Raw genomic sequence first — 16,052 nt, 5'->3', positions numbered from 1 at the left:
ATGAAATATCAAAATTTCCTATGATAAAATGCAGTAATTCTCAGCTAGGGTGCCATGACACCTCAGGGTACCTTAAGATCCTTTCAAAGGTGCACACAATGTTAGCACTACTAGGTGTGCAAATATAATTCACAAGATATACTCCGAGATTTCAAATAGGAACCCACAATATTTAAAACATTTTGACCTGTTGTGGCTTTTCCAAGTTCTTTGCAACAGATTTGTTCTATTTTTCTTTCTGTAATCAAAAAACAAGTCAAAAATAAGAGCTGGCATGTTCCAAGAGCTGCCTTGAATCTGAAAAGGGTGAGAACTACTATAGTAATCAGAGGTAGGATGCTGAACATCTCATATAATGTTCATAGCCAACTGAGTGATAGAGATGAAACAATGGGGAAAAGTGGATGTACACATAGCTGAAAAGCCAGATTTAAAGAGCAGTAGTTATCACTGAAGCTAGATGGATGTATTAAGGAGAGGTTCCATAGGATATTCTCCTGGCTCTGGCATTTTTCAATATTTTTATAAATTAGAATAGAAAATGAGGGTTGGAAGGGGCCTCAGGAGGTCATCTAGTCCAACCCCTTGCTCAAAGCAGGACCAGCCCAAACTATATCATCCTAGCCAAGGATCTGTCTACCCAGGTCTTAAAAACCTTCAAGGATGGAGAGTCCACAACTTCTCTAGGTAACCTGTTCCAGTGCTTCACTACCCCCCTAGTGATAAATAATCTCACTAATATTTAACCTTAACCTCTCTTGATGCAACTTGAGACAGCTGCTCCTTGTTCTGTCATCTGCCACCACTGAAGAGAGTCCAGCTCTGTCCTCTTTGGAAGCACCATTCAGGTAGCTGAAGGCTGCTATTGAATTCCCCCCCTCGGTCTTCTCTTCTGCCCAGCTCCCTCAGCCTCTCCTCATAAGACATGTGCCCCAGCCCCTGAACCATTTTTGTTGCTCTCCACTGGCTTCTCCAAATTTGTCCACATCCTTTCTGTAGTGGGGGCCCCAAAACTAACAGTACTCCAGATGTGACCTCACCAGTGCTGAATAAAGAGTATTAATCACTTTCCTTGACCTGCTGGCAACACACCTTCCAATGCAGCCCAGTATGCTGTTAGCTTTCTTCACAAGGGCACACTGTTGGCTCATACTCAGCTTATTGTCCACTGTAACCACCAGGTCCTTTTCCGCAGAGCTGCTCCTTAGCCATTTGATCTCCAGCCTGTAGCACTGCATGGGATTGTTCTGTCCTAAGTGCAGGAATTTGCACTCATTTGTCCTTGCTGAACCTCAGGAGATTTCTTTTGGTCCATTCCTCCAATTTGTCTATCCTATATTGTAACGCCATCATAGACCAGACTGCACCATGACCTGTTTCATGGATGTTTTGTTCCCTGCTTTGAATGTTTGAGAATTACTTGGATGACTAATAGTAACTACACTTAAAAGTTTACAAACTACACCAAACTAGGAAAAGTTCCAAGCACTTAGGAAGACAGGATTAGAATCAGAATTCAATTGAGTCAATTTAAATCACTGATTTAAATCAGCAAGTCATAAGCCTCGTGTATTTTTTAAATCAACTTTCCCACTGTATATTTTTTTGGTTTTTAAAAGAAAGGTCTATTTCGTTGATTGATATAACAACTAAAATATGTTGATTTACAATTAAATAGTTTTACAGTAGATTTGGTACATGCATTTCCTAGGTCTACAAACTAGGTGTATAACAATCCGTGATTTCTGCTATTGTAATCACTGGCCTTGAATGCTGCAGTACTGTAGTTTAAAGACATGGATTGAGCACTTGAAAAGTTAATGTTTACATTTCTGTATGTATGCAAATGGACTGAGGAAGGCCATTTAACTGAAATAGCCAGAACCATTCAGAAGCAAAGGGGTGGTAGTTACTGAGCAGATGGTTTTCCATGAGCTAGACAATAAACCTACCTAACAGGTGCAGAATCACAAATATCCATAGTCTAAGAGCTAAAGTAAACAGAGCTTAGGTAGAGAAAATAAAACAGGATTCTGATAACATCCAGCTGGGTTCAGTGGATATTCCTAATCAAGGAGTACACGTGATAGTATCTGAGTATCCGCTGGAGTCAAGAGGCCAGGTTCCAACATCCATGATGACTTAACTAATTCTTTGCATCCAGTAGTATAGTCCCTGGATAGGCGACGCATGGGGGAAGGAAGGGGGACGAGGGCATATGCCCTCACAGATTTCTGTGCTGATGGTGGGGCATGGGGTACAAGGCTGCAGTCCAGAAGGAGCCGGGACCTGCCAGCAGTACAGAGTTGTAAGTGTTGATGGAAGGAGGGGGTGGGGAGGACACGTCATCTATGAGTCCCTGCATCCCTTGCAGGATCAAGCCTCTAATACAGTGGTCACTAACCAATGGATCTCAATCCACCGGTAAGATCCTGGAGCCTCTTGCAGTAGATCTTGGAACCTCTTGGAGTCTATCTGAGGCTGGGGTTGGGGTCTGAGTGCCCACGTGCAGGCATGTGCATGCCTCAGCCCAGTAGGCCAGTCCATGGGGGAGGGAAGAGGTGTGGGCTCGATCGAGGCCCCTGCAGTGAGGGGCAGTGCGGCAGAGGCAGGAGCAGGGGTAAGTTGAGTGAGGCCCCAGCTGGATGGGACTTACCTGCTGGGGAGGTGAACCCCCCCCGAATAATTTTTTCTCCCTCTGCCTTGATCTGCCCCCCCCCCGACTTACCTGCTGGACCGTGAGCTGGGGGTGAAGAGTGGCGTCAGTGCACAGTAGATCTTGGGTTGCTTTTAAATGCCAAAGGTGATCTCCTATTTTAAAAAGTTGGAGACCACTGGACTAATACATAAAATTGTGGCAAAATTTTAAAGCTTGACCTCAGATGTTTTACCCCCATTCGTATATACAAAAAGCAGTCTTTCACTCCAGAATGTTTAGTAGAGACTCATCGACTCAACATATTTTATTTAAATGATTTTAACAGATCATAATAAATGTATACTTTAGCCTATGCTGTATTATAGTTTAATTAAATTAACGCTAAATTAAAGTTTAATTTTAAACTGTTTTACTTTGAAAACAGGGAAATAATTATAATTTAAATAAAAATATATTTTTAAATTAATTTATATTAAAAAAAAATCCCATCTTTTTGCTTTAAAAAAAAAATAAAAAAAAAAAATCGATTTTTATCCACCCTGATTGGAATTCAACATGACCAAGGCAAACCAGAGAAAGAATAATAAATAAATAAAATGCAATTCAATAAAGAGAAAGTGCAAAGTACTACACTTTGGTAGGAATAATCAATTCTACAGATACAAACTAGGGAATGACAGGCTAGGCAACTGCTATGCAGGAGAGGACCTAGGGACTATAGTGAACCACAACCTAAATACAAGTCAATGTCATACTGGGGACTGGGGGGCAGGCAGGGAGACAAACTACTAGAAGGCACAGTATACAACATGTCAAATGTAAGACGTGCAAAGTAATCCTTCCACTATGATTTGCACTGACAAAGCCTCAGCAGTATCCAGTTTTAGATGCCAAGCCTGAAGAAAGATGTAGACCAGGGGTAGGCAACCCCTGGCACAGGTGCCAGAGCAAGGCACATGCACCTCAGGGTGGACAGTGGGGAAGAGGCTGGGACTGCACTGCCACAACAAGGATCAAGCCCCTCGCGGCTCCTCCATCATTCGCTCCAGCACATCAACATCTTACAAGTTGAGGATGCCAGTATTTTTGGCACCGTGCCCAAAAACCTTGCTGAGCCCTGATGTAGACCAACTGGAGAGCCCAGAGAAAATGAACAAAAAAGTGATCAGAAGTCTAGACATCATGATCTGTGAGCAAAGCTGGAAAGAACTGGGTTAAAAAAAAAAGACTACATGATAACAGTCTCCAAACATGTAAAAGGATGCTATGAAAAGGAAGAAAAGTTGTTCCCCACACCCAATGGAGAAAGGCCAATTAGTAATGGGCTTAAAGTATACCAAGGGACAGCACGGGTCAGCCTTTTTTAGCCAGCATGTCACATTTAAGTCCAATGTATGATACAGTGCTACTCTAATAAATCAGCCACCACTGCTGCCCAGTGCCTCTGAATCCCATCACCAACGTGATGTGGCAACACCAAATTTGGCAGCACTTATTCCTGCACTTCCCTTGGGCCCAAACTCTCAAGCCAGCACCAAACCCAACCTCCCAACCCCTCCCCCAAGTGCCACTCCAACTCCCATCACCAACGCCCCTTTAACTCAGCGCCTAGAGCTCATGTGCCAGACATACTGGCCTCCCGTACCACTAGTAGCACACATGCAGCAGGCTAGTTACCACTGGGTTAGGTTTCTAGGAGAAAGCTTTCTAACTGTAATGATAACAAGGCACTGGAGTAGTTGAGATGTAGTTGATCCTACCTCAGTGTGGGGAGGAGTGCGGGGGGAGTGGTGGACAAGACGGCCTCTCTAGGCCCCTTCCAGCCCTGTAATCCTATGCCTGATACTGGAGACAAAGCCAAAAATCTTAATTCACTGCCCCCATTACATAATGCTGACCACCACAGCGGGGGTCGAGGCAGGCGTTCCATCCTGATACCCCTCAGACTTTGAATGATATTGAACTATGCTCATCTTCGCATTGAGGGAGTTGTCCTGTTCTTCCCATCTGAGCTTTTACTTAAGATTCACAGTAGTCATTACTATTGTTCCTTTCCTTTCTAGCTACATCCTGACTCATACAGAAGACAGAGCAATTTCACAACTGGAATGCAGACGGCTGGCAGTTATTGTTGCAAATTCAGTTCGATTGTATTATTGCCCAGACTTGCAAGCTGCCACATTTATCGACTGTAAATTAAGGCAGGGGTACCCAAACTGTGGGACACATACCCCTGGGGGTAGGCAAGACATCTCGGGAGGGGGGGTACACACAGGAGAAATTGTTTAATAGTGGATTTAATTTGCATTATAACAACAACTGGCATTTCATAGGTTAAGCATATAAAATGCATGCTGGTAGGGGTACCTGGACAGCTGGTAAATCTGGAAGGGAGTACGCAATATGAAAAAGTTTGGGAACCTCTGAATTAGGCACGTTCAGCATCGGAGTGCCCTCCTACTACAGAGGTCCCTCAGAAAGAACGCAACAAGGAATATGTGTATTCAACATGGTACACAGTTAACACTTAATACACACATGTGAACTGGTCTATGACTAAGCTAAACACAAATGGGAGAGAAAGAAAGAAAAAGAAAGAAAGAGCAAGCTGAAAGGGACTTTGTGCCTTATAAGGATAAAACCTCCTAGGTCTCCAGGTTGGGGTGAATACAAGGTAAATATTTGCTTCTACATGACCACCCAGACAAGTCTCTTAGTCTAATCCCAAAGTCTGGTAACTCCAGGAAGCAGAACTCCCATACTCTAGCATAGAGTCTGACACTCTTGTTTTACGATACTGGAGCTTTCAATGGCAAATCCTAAGAGCCGCGAGGAACCACAAAGTACAATGGTAAGACTACGATTACAAATTAAAATGGGTGCTTGCAACAGTTGCCTTTCCTGCCATCAGAAACTAAATGCTATTGGAACGAAAGCTCTCTCCATGCCCAAATCAGGTGATGTGGAGGCAGCAAACATACCTAAACTAGCGTTACAGGGGCGGCTCAACCCTTGGTCTGAGAGCCAGATCAGGCCCTCAACACTGGACTCCCACAAGTCTGAGGAACTCTGCAGGCTATGGCCCTGTGCACTAGATCAGGCCCACCTGGCCCCATGCCACTCACCTGGCCCTGCGGGGGCCAAAACATGGAGCGCTACTGGTTTAGATCACTCAGGAAACAATGCAGTGGCACCGGCATCAACATGGGCTGTAAAACACATGCACATACATGCTCCAGTGGCTTCACTGCTAAAGCTACCAGAGCTAGCTAGATTACAGCTAATGAGGCCAGGCCAACCAATGCAGCAAAATCACACCTCCTGCCTGCAGTGAAGATAAACCCTGTGAACTGCATTGTGTCTCTGGGTATCAAGCCTAACTAGGCTTTACGGGCACATGCACTGGTGTTTGGAAAAACCAACTGCTGCTCCCAGGGGAGGTGCACCCTTGTGTTGAATTCAAGTTCAATTTTTAGAACAGCAAATCTCGCCTGGCCACCTCCCAACGCCGTTCGCTTGGAATATGTATTCCAAGTTTACAATCCTGCATAATATCCTTTCTGCAACTGTTGTTTCTTATTAATGCATGTACAGTACATGCCTTCTCAGCAGAGGAGAGAATTCCTCTCCCGGAGACAGCGTGCCCACAAGGAAAACATTCCAGGGGGAGAGCACATTCTTCGTGACCACTCACTGGAGTAATCCCACTTAAGGAGACAGCAGCAGTTTAGAAAGCTGCAGCCCATCCCTGCCGCTCAAACTGTTTTGCTGGAAGACTTACCCCAGGAGACAGTGAGCTTCAAGAGTTTTGATCAGATATGCAGAATTCCTCAGGGACACTCCATGAGAGGGAGGAAGGGTTTTTTCAGTGTTTTAGTCCATACTCCTTATCTCAAGGTCACTTCCCATCTCTTCCCTAACACACTGCCTTAAGGTTAATAAAACAGTCTTAGCCCTAATCCAAATCGGGATTTTCGGGGTGCTTTAAAAGAATAAAAGAAATTCTCTTAGGGCTTGCAGTTATCTATAAGGTATATTGTTTCCTTATGTTACAGGACGGAGTGGGAGTTGAGTTTTAGTTCTTGCTTCCGACTAACGTACAACATCTTACCAGAAAAAGCGAGATTACAGCCATAAACAGTCATTCTTGTTTTCACATCAAGCAATTGGATGGGACAGTCACATTAGAGAACTTGCCTCTAAAATCAATAACTTATATATTTGTATTTTCTGTCCATAGAGGAAAGAAAGCGAGCACATTTAAAAGATCCTTTTCCCGAGTAGCTCAGATGGATCATTGATAGCATCTGCGGAGTGTGACAAAAATCACAGTGAAGATAAGGCCTGGTTAGGGGCTTCAGTTTTGATTTCCAACAACCAGTTTGTATGCAGACAGTCAGTGGGAGACTACCTTTTGAAAGCAGAAGTAAACACCAAAGGAAACAGCCACAGTAGCGTCCAATAAGGCTATGGTGAAAACCACCTCATCATCTATCAATACCAAGTTCATGATGGAGGTCAAGACTTTTAAATATATTTACTGTAATACCACCTCACAATAATCCAACACCAAGGCCTTACATGCCTCCCTGCATACTTACTTATCCATCTCCCCACAGGTATGGGTACACTTGATCATTTTTATTTCAGTTTTCTACATTAAGACTTTCATTGCTCACTGCACCCTTCCCTGCCTACTTCATATTTCTAGTGAAATTTCCTCTCTCCCCACCTCATCTCTTGCTACATACCCTCTCAGTGTCAAATACTTTCTCTCTAAAAAAGGATAAAACTATGCATATAATAAGCATTGCTCGATCTTTTAGAATTGCAGAAATTGTCTAATATATAAAAGTGCACTGGTACATATCAGATCGACACCAATAACAGGAAAATTAACATTATTAGCAATTGGCTTTTTTGGCCGATAATGTCATTGATAAATGCTGTGTGCATATGCACAGCTGCGGCACGCACGTGGCCAGGAATGCCACCCAGCAGCTTGAAGAGCAGCGTCCAGCTGGTAAGTCTGTGGGGGGCAGATCAAGGCCTCCATGGTGAGGGAGGGAGTGGGGCAGGCACTAGTCAGCCAGGGCGGTGAATGTGACCCCGAGGCAGGGTGCAGGGCAGAGCCGCAGGCAGCTTGTCCAGGGGGCATCTCCCCGCAGCTGCATGCACCCCCAGGGGAAACAAGGGGGACATGTACCCCCACCCCCGATTTGTGCACAGGGTGAGTGGCCTGCAGCAGTGGCGGCACTGGGAGAAGTGGCTACGGGGAGGTGGGGGTTGCCATAACCCCACAACCCCCACCCCCGCCTCTGTCACCTGCCCCCCACCCACCCTCCCAAGTGCAGCCGCATCACCGGGAAGAGGCCAGCACAGTCCCTGGCCCCAAGCCCAGAGCAGGCAGCCTGCCCTCACCCCACACACAAAACTGGGGAGGCACATGCCCCCCACTCCTCTCCCAGGGGTGCACGCAGCAGCAGGGAGCCACCCCCCCTCCCCACCAACACCGCCATATGAGCTGCCTACAGCTCTGCCCTGCACACTGGGGTCTCATTCACTGCCCTGGCTGGGCAGCAGCTGCCCCAGTCCCTGCCCCACTCTCTCCCTCACCATGGGGGCCTCTATCTGCCCCCCCATGCCCCTTCCCCCCACCCCAAAGACTTAATGGCAGGAGGCTGCTTCCCAAGCTACCAGGATGCACTCCTGTAAAACAGCTATCGGACATGTATTGGCTGATATGACTGGTTAATAATTGGCTACTGGGATCAGCCAATATAATTTTTAAATCGGTGCACCCCTAGTCTAATACCTTCCACTTGAAGGAGGATATTCTCTAGCATTCCTCAATGCTAGAGAACAATTTACATGGAGAAAAGCATTTTTGCACTGCTCTGCCTCCTTCAGCTGATGAGCTCCTTGAAGCAAAGACTTGACACTAGTCCAGGCACGCTCAACCTCTGGCCTGTGGGCCAGCTGCAGCTTGCAGAGCCATGTCATCTGGGCCATGGGTCTCTTCACAGGTCTGGAAACTTCACAGTAGGTAAGCAACAGCAGCATTAAATGCTGCTCTCCCAATTCCAAATTCCTGGACCCCCAGGGAAGCCCTACATGCCAGATGACATAGTCTGGTGTGCTAGATCGTACTAGACACAGGTGAGAGGCTGAGTCAATGTGCCAGATCACAACCGCAGACGCATCCTACACTAGACCCAGCACGCGGACCAACAGCACGCATGAATTACGGGGCCAAATAAGTTCAGCACCGCTGATTTAGTCTAACTCACCTGTGTTCTAGCTGCTCATAAGCAGTATTCTGCATGAACCACTGACGGCCTCATAGTGCTGGAGTAAGATGAGCAATATTTGTTACTCTGTTTAAATAACATTATGATGCTTGTTGTACACTAACTATGTATGCCAACTGCAAGCTCAGGTATACCTGCACAAAAAATCTCTAGGTCATGGAGGTATATAAATATTTCACTGTTTGCAAAACCAGTTCAAGCTTTTATAATCCTCTATTAAATGTACATAATGTAATATAACCTGCTAAACAGAACATTGATTAAAAAAATAAAAAAAACAAACAAAAAATCAAATGCAAATCAATATGAAATTTTAACTTTCCATTTACGCTTAAGTTATTTTCTTAAAGGCAAAAGTTGATTTTCATAATGATTTCCTACTAAATATAAAACTTTTACATTAATTTTGCAAATTCCTGGTTAGCAGAAGTGCCAATGCATCTAGGCACATTTACTTTAATGTTATACATCTTAATATTCATTTATCCAGATTTTCTTTCTATTATTTTAGAAAAATGATGAACAATGCCTTTTCTCATTACTAAAGCATTTACTTGTGATTTGTGTTAAGCTGTATTCAGATGGACCTGGAATTCATTAAACTATACCCAACACAATCACAAAACATTTATTGAAACAGTTTGAATAAATGTTAGTGAACTGAACCAATTGTTCAAGCCTTTAAGAACTCCTGGATCTCATCCTCTCGGACTTCATCTTCATTGACATTTTGGAGACCTAAACAAGCTTTCCTGATTTTAACTGCCAACTGTTTTCTCAACCTTGAATGACCTAACCAGAACTGAAAGAAAGAAAATATTTTCTGCATCTGAAAAATATGTTGTCCAAAGCACTTTTAGCAGTTTAACAAAACTAGTTCCGGACATTTGGCTAGCAACTGCCTTCAATTCAGCGGTTAGACTCTAAAAAAAGTAAGTTTGGTAGCAATCATTTATATTAAACAAACAAGTTTAAGATTTAATATATGTTGCCAGCATAGATTTAAAAAAAAAAAATAAGAAGAATCATGTGTCCAATTTAAATTTGGAAAAAGCCTAGTTATTAAATAAAATTTAATTTTCAAAAGTTACTGAATTTTAATCCAACCCAGACACAAGCCTATTAAGACCCATATGCAAAAGGCGTTATGCAGATATGAGGATTAACAGCCTCATCTGTCTCGTCCTAAACATCTGGGAAATAAGTAATTGTCTATAAACTGGTGTAACTGCATATTTGTGAGAGTTTAACAAATAACTTTAAATTACATTTCATAGGGCAAAACTAAAACTCCGCAATCATGCTTCAAGTGCTGCTGTAGAAAGTCAGTTCAGCAACTCCAAACTACTCTCACAAAGCAGCACCCAGCATACCACTAAAACCAGTCAGACTGGCTAAAGAAAGTAGCCCTTGTTCAGGCATACGTGGCCTGCGCTCAAGAAATCAAACCACTTAAGTCTCCTGCACCTATCTTCTGATGTGCCTTGGGTCTTTACCCAAAGATAGGTACAGTACAATTTAAAGATGGGCTGGAGTAATAAGGCTATTAAGTCCCAATGAAGCAAGACACGCCAAGAGTGTACGTTAATCTTAGATTGAACAGGAAATTGCCCGATAGACCACAGTGGCATCGTGTGTGTCAGAATGCCCGAAATTGGCAACGCTAAATTGCGTCTAAACTAAAGAATGCTCTTTCCTCAGCACACCGAATATCTGTTTTGCACGCATTCAAATGAGACCTGCAGTTCCTGTGTCTCAACATACATCAGAACACATTTCCTACCGAGCTGCTCAGTAAAATGGTAGCTCTCAATAAGCAGCAGTATTCAGAATTATAAAGATCTCACCATGCTCTTAAGTTCTCACGACACATTGTTCATTAATTTCAGTTTATTAAAAGGCACTCTAAGCAGCTCTCAACTCTCCTTTAGAAGAACAGCTATGTACATTATAAAGGGGGGGGGGGGGAACGACACACTCCACCTTACAGTGCTTTTAAAAGAAAGATGAATCTTTCATCCTATGTGCAGAGCTGGAGGAACACAAATCTCATGGGAATTCATGGAGTAACGGGCAGAGTACGCAAGGCCATGTTATATATTACCTCTCCTCATCCAACATTAATGCATGTACATGCCTGTCCGCACTGCAAATTCAAACTAACCTGAACATACTAATCCAAAATATGGTTTCCAACTTTTTGTACTTAGACAATAAAGATGACAGGGTATGAAGCATAAATAACCATCTCCTGATATAATTGATAATTACATTAATCCTCATGTCATTAATGAAAAGTTAAAGAGAAACAGCAGGCTTTGTAAGGATGCTCAGGAAAGCAGCATGCTGCAGGCAATAGTAACAGATTAACAAGGCAGGGACTGAAAGCAGGGACCTTGGGTGCGCAGAAGGAATCTGGGTGGGCATCAACTCGGGCATGGAGAGGCCGCCAGTATTCTAGGAAAGCTACATGAAACAATGTTGAAAAGATTACTGTTTTGGGAACTCAGCGCAATTTCCCACAGACACTAAAAGAAAGTTTGCATGAAAGGAAGAAACCATAATTAAACGTGGACACAGAAATTAACACAAGCCTGGGGTTAATGTACTCCACTTGCTAGGACAAACCCGGCTTTAATAACTTTCAGGGGCTGCATTTGCATTGCTGTCTCAGGGCACACTATTTGAACCAAGTTAGTTGTTTCCACGTGCTTTTGCACCAGAAAACTGAATCAGTCCCACTGGCTGGTGTGCTAAGACTGAAAAATACTTGCGATGCAAAGTCACCTCAAAAATCACCACGCAGCTAAATTGATTGCTAGCAAAAACAACGTTGCCGCAGGCAATCCCACGCTCTTATAGTTTTGTCCTAAACCACAAGAAGTTACCAAGATGGCACATGAGGCATGAAAAATTTCCCTAAAACTTAGCATGCACTGCAACAGTCTGTACATACATTTTTACACCAGAAACAAATATCAAGTAAACAGAGCCTAAATATCTTGTTCCTAGAAGCCAGAGATAGTCCTCAGATGTCATGTAGCATCTTTTCTGATTAAGAACTGCACATACAACGAATAACATGTGCAGTCCTACGGTCAGTCACAATAAGCGAGCCACTTTTGAGGAGGTTGAAGCCCTTGAAATTAACTTAAACTGTTCGTGAGCTTGTCTGTTTTCTGATAACCTGAAGCTGCCTTGCATAAATGTTACTTCTTCATTCTAATAAATCCTAGATTAACCATAAGAGTGCCTGTACCTCCAACGGGTCCATTGTCTGATCTCACCCTGTTAAGGGCAGAGATTCCTCGGTGACATAACCCTGAACAAGATGAAGAGGGGGAAGGGATTAACTAGGCTCCCAGTACCCAAAAGTCCAACATAATTTGTTGGAGTCAGAAGCGCACAGATTAGATGCAGAAGGATCAAGAGAAAGTACCCTCACTTCTTTCTCTTCTAGCTATTTTTGGTACTTCCAGTCATGAAGCAGACACCTCCTCTAGCTTACATTTCAGTCTACTGTAGACCCTATGGCAGCTTCAAATCTCAATTTTTTTCCAACCACAAAACGTAGATGTGCTTTGTGGGTACAGCTCAGAAGAGAACTAGCCCGTGAGCTGCTAGCGTGAAGTGTTTCCAGCCAAACCAATAAGGTGAGTGCTTCATGCATTTAGGCTGCTCGTTGCAGCGTTCATAGTAGGCCCCAGCAGTCAGATGCCAAGTATTTGCATTATCCACTACGCCTGACTGCTCTGAACAGATTTGAACACCTGCAGCTTCCGACTACGCTGAGCACATTAGACACACTTTCAACCCCAGACAAATACTAGAGCTGCCACCTGTCTCAGAGTTTGAGCACTAAACAGTCAGCCACTGGCTTTTTTTTTTTTTTTTTTTAAATAAATAACACCAGCCAAACTAACTCTTAAGATGGCACATAGATGACTCTACTGTCTGAAATATGGAGCCCTCCCCAAAACAACACTGTGGACAAATAATTTCTTGGCCTTTTCATTAGTTAAATAATGCTGCTTTATAATTTAAGTTTAGGTACAACACTGCATTCTCTTCCACTCATTTGAGGATAGGCAATCAGTGCAATTTCTGACTGTTCCTCCCTCTTGTCCTAAGGAATAAAAGTGTTAAACTGGAAAGGATCTAGGCTTTTTTAGAGGATTGACTCGAGACAGGAAGTGAGCAAAAGATTACTCCTACTGACAAGCTATACAACACTGCTGTAATAAGCAGCAGTCAGATCCTCTGAAGCAAGAGAAAAAAATCATCAGTCATCCTATTTATAATGAATAGGTGTGTGTTGTGTGGCCAGGCAAATTTAAGCATGACTCCTCTTCTCTAGAAAACTTCAATATCATCATCTCCTCGCAAGATATCAAGGAAGATAATATGCTACACAAAAAACAGAACTTTGTACTGGCCATGCCCAGTCTGAAGGGTACAGACATTTCATAGATGTTAATTTGGCATCTCTACTCAGTAGAGATTTGCTAATCTACACCTGCCTTCACAGAAGTACTGAAAGTTTTAACCAAGTCCATCCTACGACAGAAGAAAGTTTTCTGTGTGTAGTGCCAACCTTCGACTATGCACAGCATTACTTGATGGATGACTTCAAGCAGGCATCAGGGACAGACATACAATTACAGACAGCTTCAGGAGATGAGGAACTTGATAGAATGACAAGCAAATTGTACTGCCACCTCCAAAACAATTTATAGACAGTTTCATGTGGCAGAACAACAGACAGTACCCTATGCCTACTAGGGCTCTCAGTTATCCTGAAATTCAAAGCTCTTAAATACTAAAAGAGCCCCATTCACCTGTACTCATTAGCTCCTTCTCCTCCACCCAAAGGTGCCTTTAAGCACCCCACTTGGCAGAAGCATTTATCTCATGTTATCCATATACTAGATTCAAGTGCTACTGCTCCAGACAGGGAGGGTAAGTCAATACAGGTCTGCACCAAGGGTTACAGCTTTCACTAGCACGATCCAGATAAGTGAACTTAGTCACCAGGTAGCTTGTGACTAAGTCAGAAAGCATCTTTATAGAGCCAGCAACTGTTTACCTTGCTGTTCCCTTTGTCACTACCTATACTTAGGAGAAAATGTATTTAAAGAGACAAATAGTGCTCACGAGGCATGTTTCAAGTTAACAATTACAGCTCACTAAGCCCCACACCTTTAAGCAAATGAGCCTGTATGTTTTGCCACAGAAGGGCAGGGGCATCATGACCTGTGGGCTTGGCCCTTTTCAGTGATAAGAGGTTCAGCTTTCCAGCACAAATCATGCGTTACTGCATGCAATGACTTCAACAAGCTGTTCGGGTACAGGGCTGCTCTGGAAAGAGCCTAGGCTCTGCCCCCCACTACCTCTGATGAGGCACAGCTCAGGAAGTTAGGACAAGGGGAAGAAAAGCTCGAGGAGAAGGAAAGCCGTGCAGATAAAGCACAAAGTTCATTCGGCAAGGGAAGACATACCAAGAAAAGCAGAGCTCAGCAGCCACCGGGACAGCTGCCTCTGGACCAACATATCAAAACTGCAGTGCGTTATACAGAATGTGGCACTGCTTTAAGCGTGGTATCTTTTACTGGACTAACTAATGTCGCTGGGATACAGTTATAGACAAGCTTTCAAACGCAAGACTTTCTTCCTCGGGTGACCCAAGGAAAAGTGTCTTGCATTCAAAAGCTTATCTAACTCTTGGCTAACAGGTGACTCATCTAACTCCCATCTAACAAATGACCTGATGAAAAATGTCTTGCATTCAAAAGCTTGAATATCTCTATCTCAGCTACATAAGTTGGTCCAATTAAAAAATAAAATAAAATAAAATAAAATAAAAATCACCCAATGAAACCTTCACCTCTTGCCTAAATACTGGACCATCACGGCTACAACATCCCTCTTACACTCTCATTCAAGACGTGTCCAGGCAGATGAGGAGAACCCCCCATTAACGACATGCTGGGTACAAATCCACCACCCACTGGGGCTGGGAAGTTCCCCAACTTTTTTCTCCTCCCGGAGGACAGGCTGGTAACAAGGCTGTGAGAAGCTAGACTCCTCTTGCATCTGCTGGAGCAGCAGAGGTGGATGAAAGCCCAGGGATCTGCCAGATTTTGTACTGCAAGCTTCATCTTGCCCCGTCACTCCCTTCCCTCCTCCCGGCTCGCTCTACCTCTTTCCTGGCTCGACTGTACAGAACAAACCGAATGAGGAAGTCAAGATCTGAGGGCGGAAGCCAAGCCCATAGCAATGTCTGCTGCAGAATTGTTGGCCTGTGACTCAGGCTGGAACCCTGACAGCTGCCAAACGGGCCTTTTTTTCACCCCCTCTCTCCCTTAACCCCCCCCCCAATTACTTCCAAGAAGAGGGGCAACAGGCAAGGATGGGGCAGGGGGAAGGGACCAGCAGCTCCTTTGCACCAATAGCTGGACGCCTTCAAAGCAAGGGGGCTCCATCACATGGGCAGCTGCCCTCTCCCTCCTCCCCTGGTCCTGGGAGCCCAGTCCAGCTGCAGCCTGCTTGGCTATGGAGGACACAAGGAGGAGCAGCCCCTGGATGCACTTCAAGTGGAAAAAAAAAGGAGATCACAAGGAGGGATCACAGCGCCTAGGGATGCACCCCCAAGGAAGCCTGCTCTGGGCCCTGCACACAGAGGAGGGCAGAGGGCACCAGGCAGCACCAGCATGGCCCTGGGGGAAATCAATGGGCTCCCGCCCGCCTCAACCGCAGCCCGGCACTGCTGGCGCCAACCATAAAAATCAATAAAAGGATTCGCGTGTTTCCGGGGCCCGCCCGCGCCGCGCCGCGCCGCCCGGGGGTCACCTGAGTCCGGCGATCGGCAGGGGAAAGCCGCGGCGGCGGCGGCTGCTTCTGGCCAGGAAGGGACTCGTTCTCGGCGTCCGCCTGCCTGCCTCGCACACACCGGCACTGCGAGGTTTCAAGCCGGGTGGAGCCGCCGCGGCCCGAGGAACACGCCCCGCCCATTGCTCCCGCGACAGCCAATGAGAGCGCCCGCTGTCCCCTTCCGCAGCCAATCAGGCCAGGCAGGGCGAGGC

General features: G+C 44.7%; 1 protein-coding gene across 1 annotated transcript in view; it reads right to left on the bottom strand.

Annotated features, from left to right (window-relative positions):
* MYH9 (myosin heavy chain 9) overlaps positions 1 to 15,930 on the bottom strand; it is a 90,377-nt gene extending 74,447 nt beyond the window's left edge. Inside the window, exon 1 of the mRNA XM_006274714.4 lies at positions 15,820 to 15,930. The gene's annotated coding sequence lies outside the window, so the exon portion shown is untranslated. The remainder of the gene's footprint in view (positions 1 to 15,819) is intronic.
* Positions 15,931 to 16,052: the final 122 nt, after the last annotated feature.

The sequence above is a fragment of the Alligator mississippiensis genome, chromosome 4, assembly GCF_030867095.1.
Source record: "Alligator mississippiensis isolate rAllMis1 chromosome 4, rAllMis1, whole genome shotgun sequence".
NCBI classification, from domain to species: domain Eukaryota; kingdom Metazoa; phylum Chordata; order Crocodylia; family Alligatoridae; genus Alligator; species Alligator mississippiensis.
This window is presented reverse-complemented; position numbering and strand designations above follow the sequence as displayed.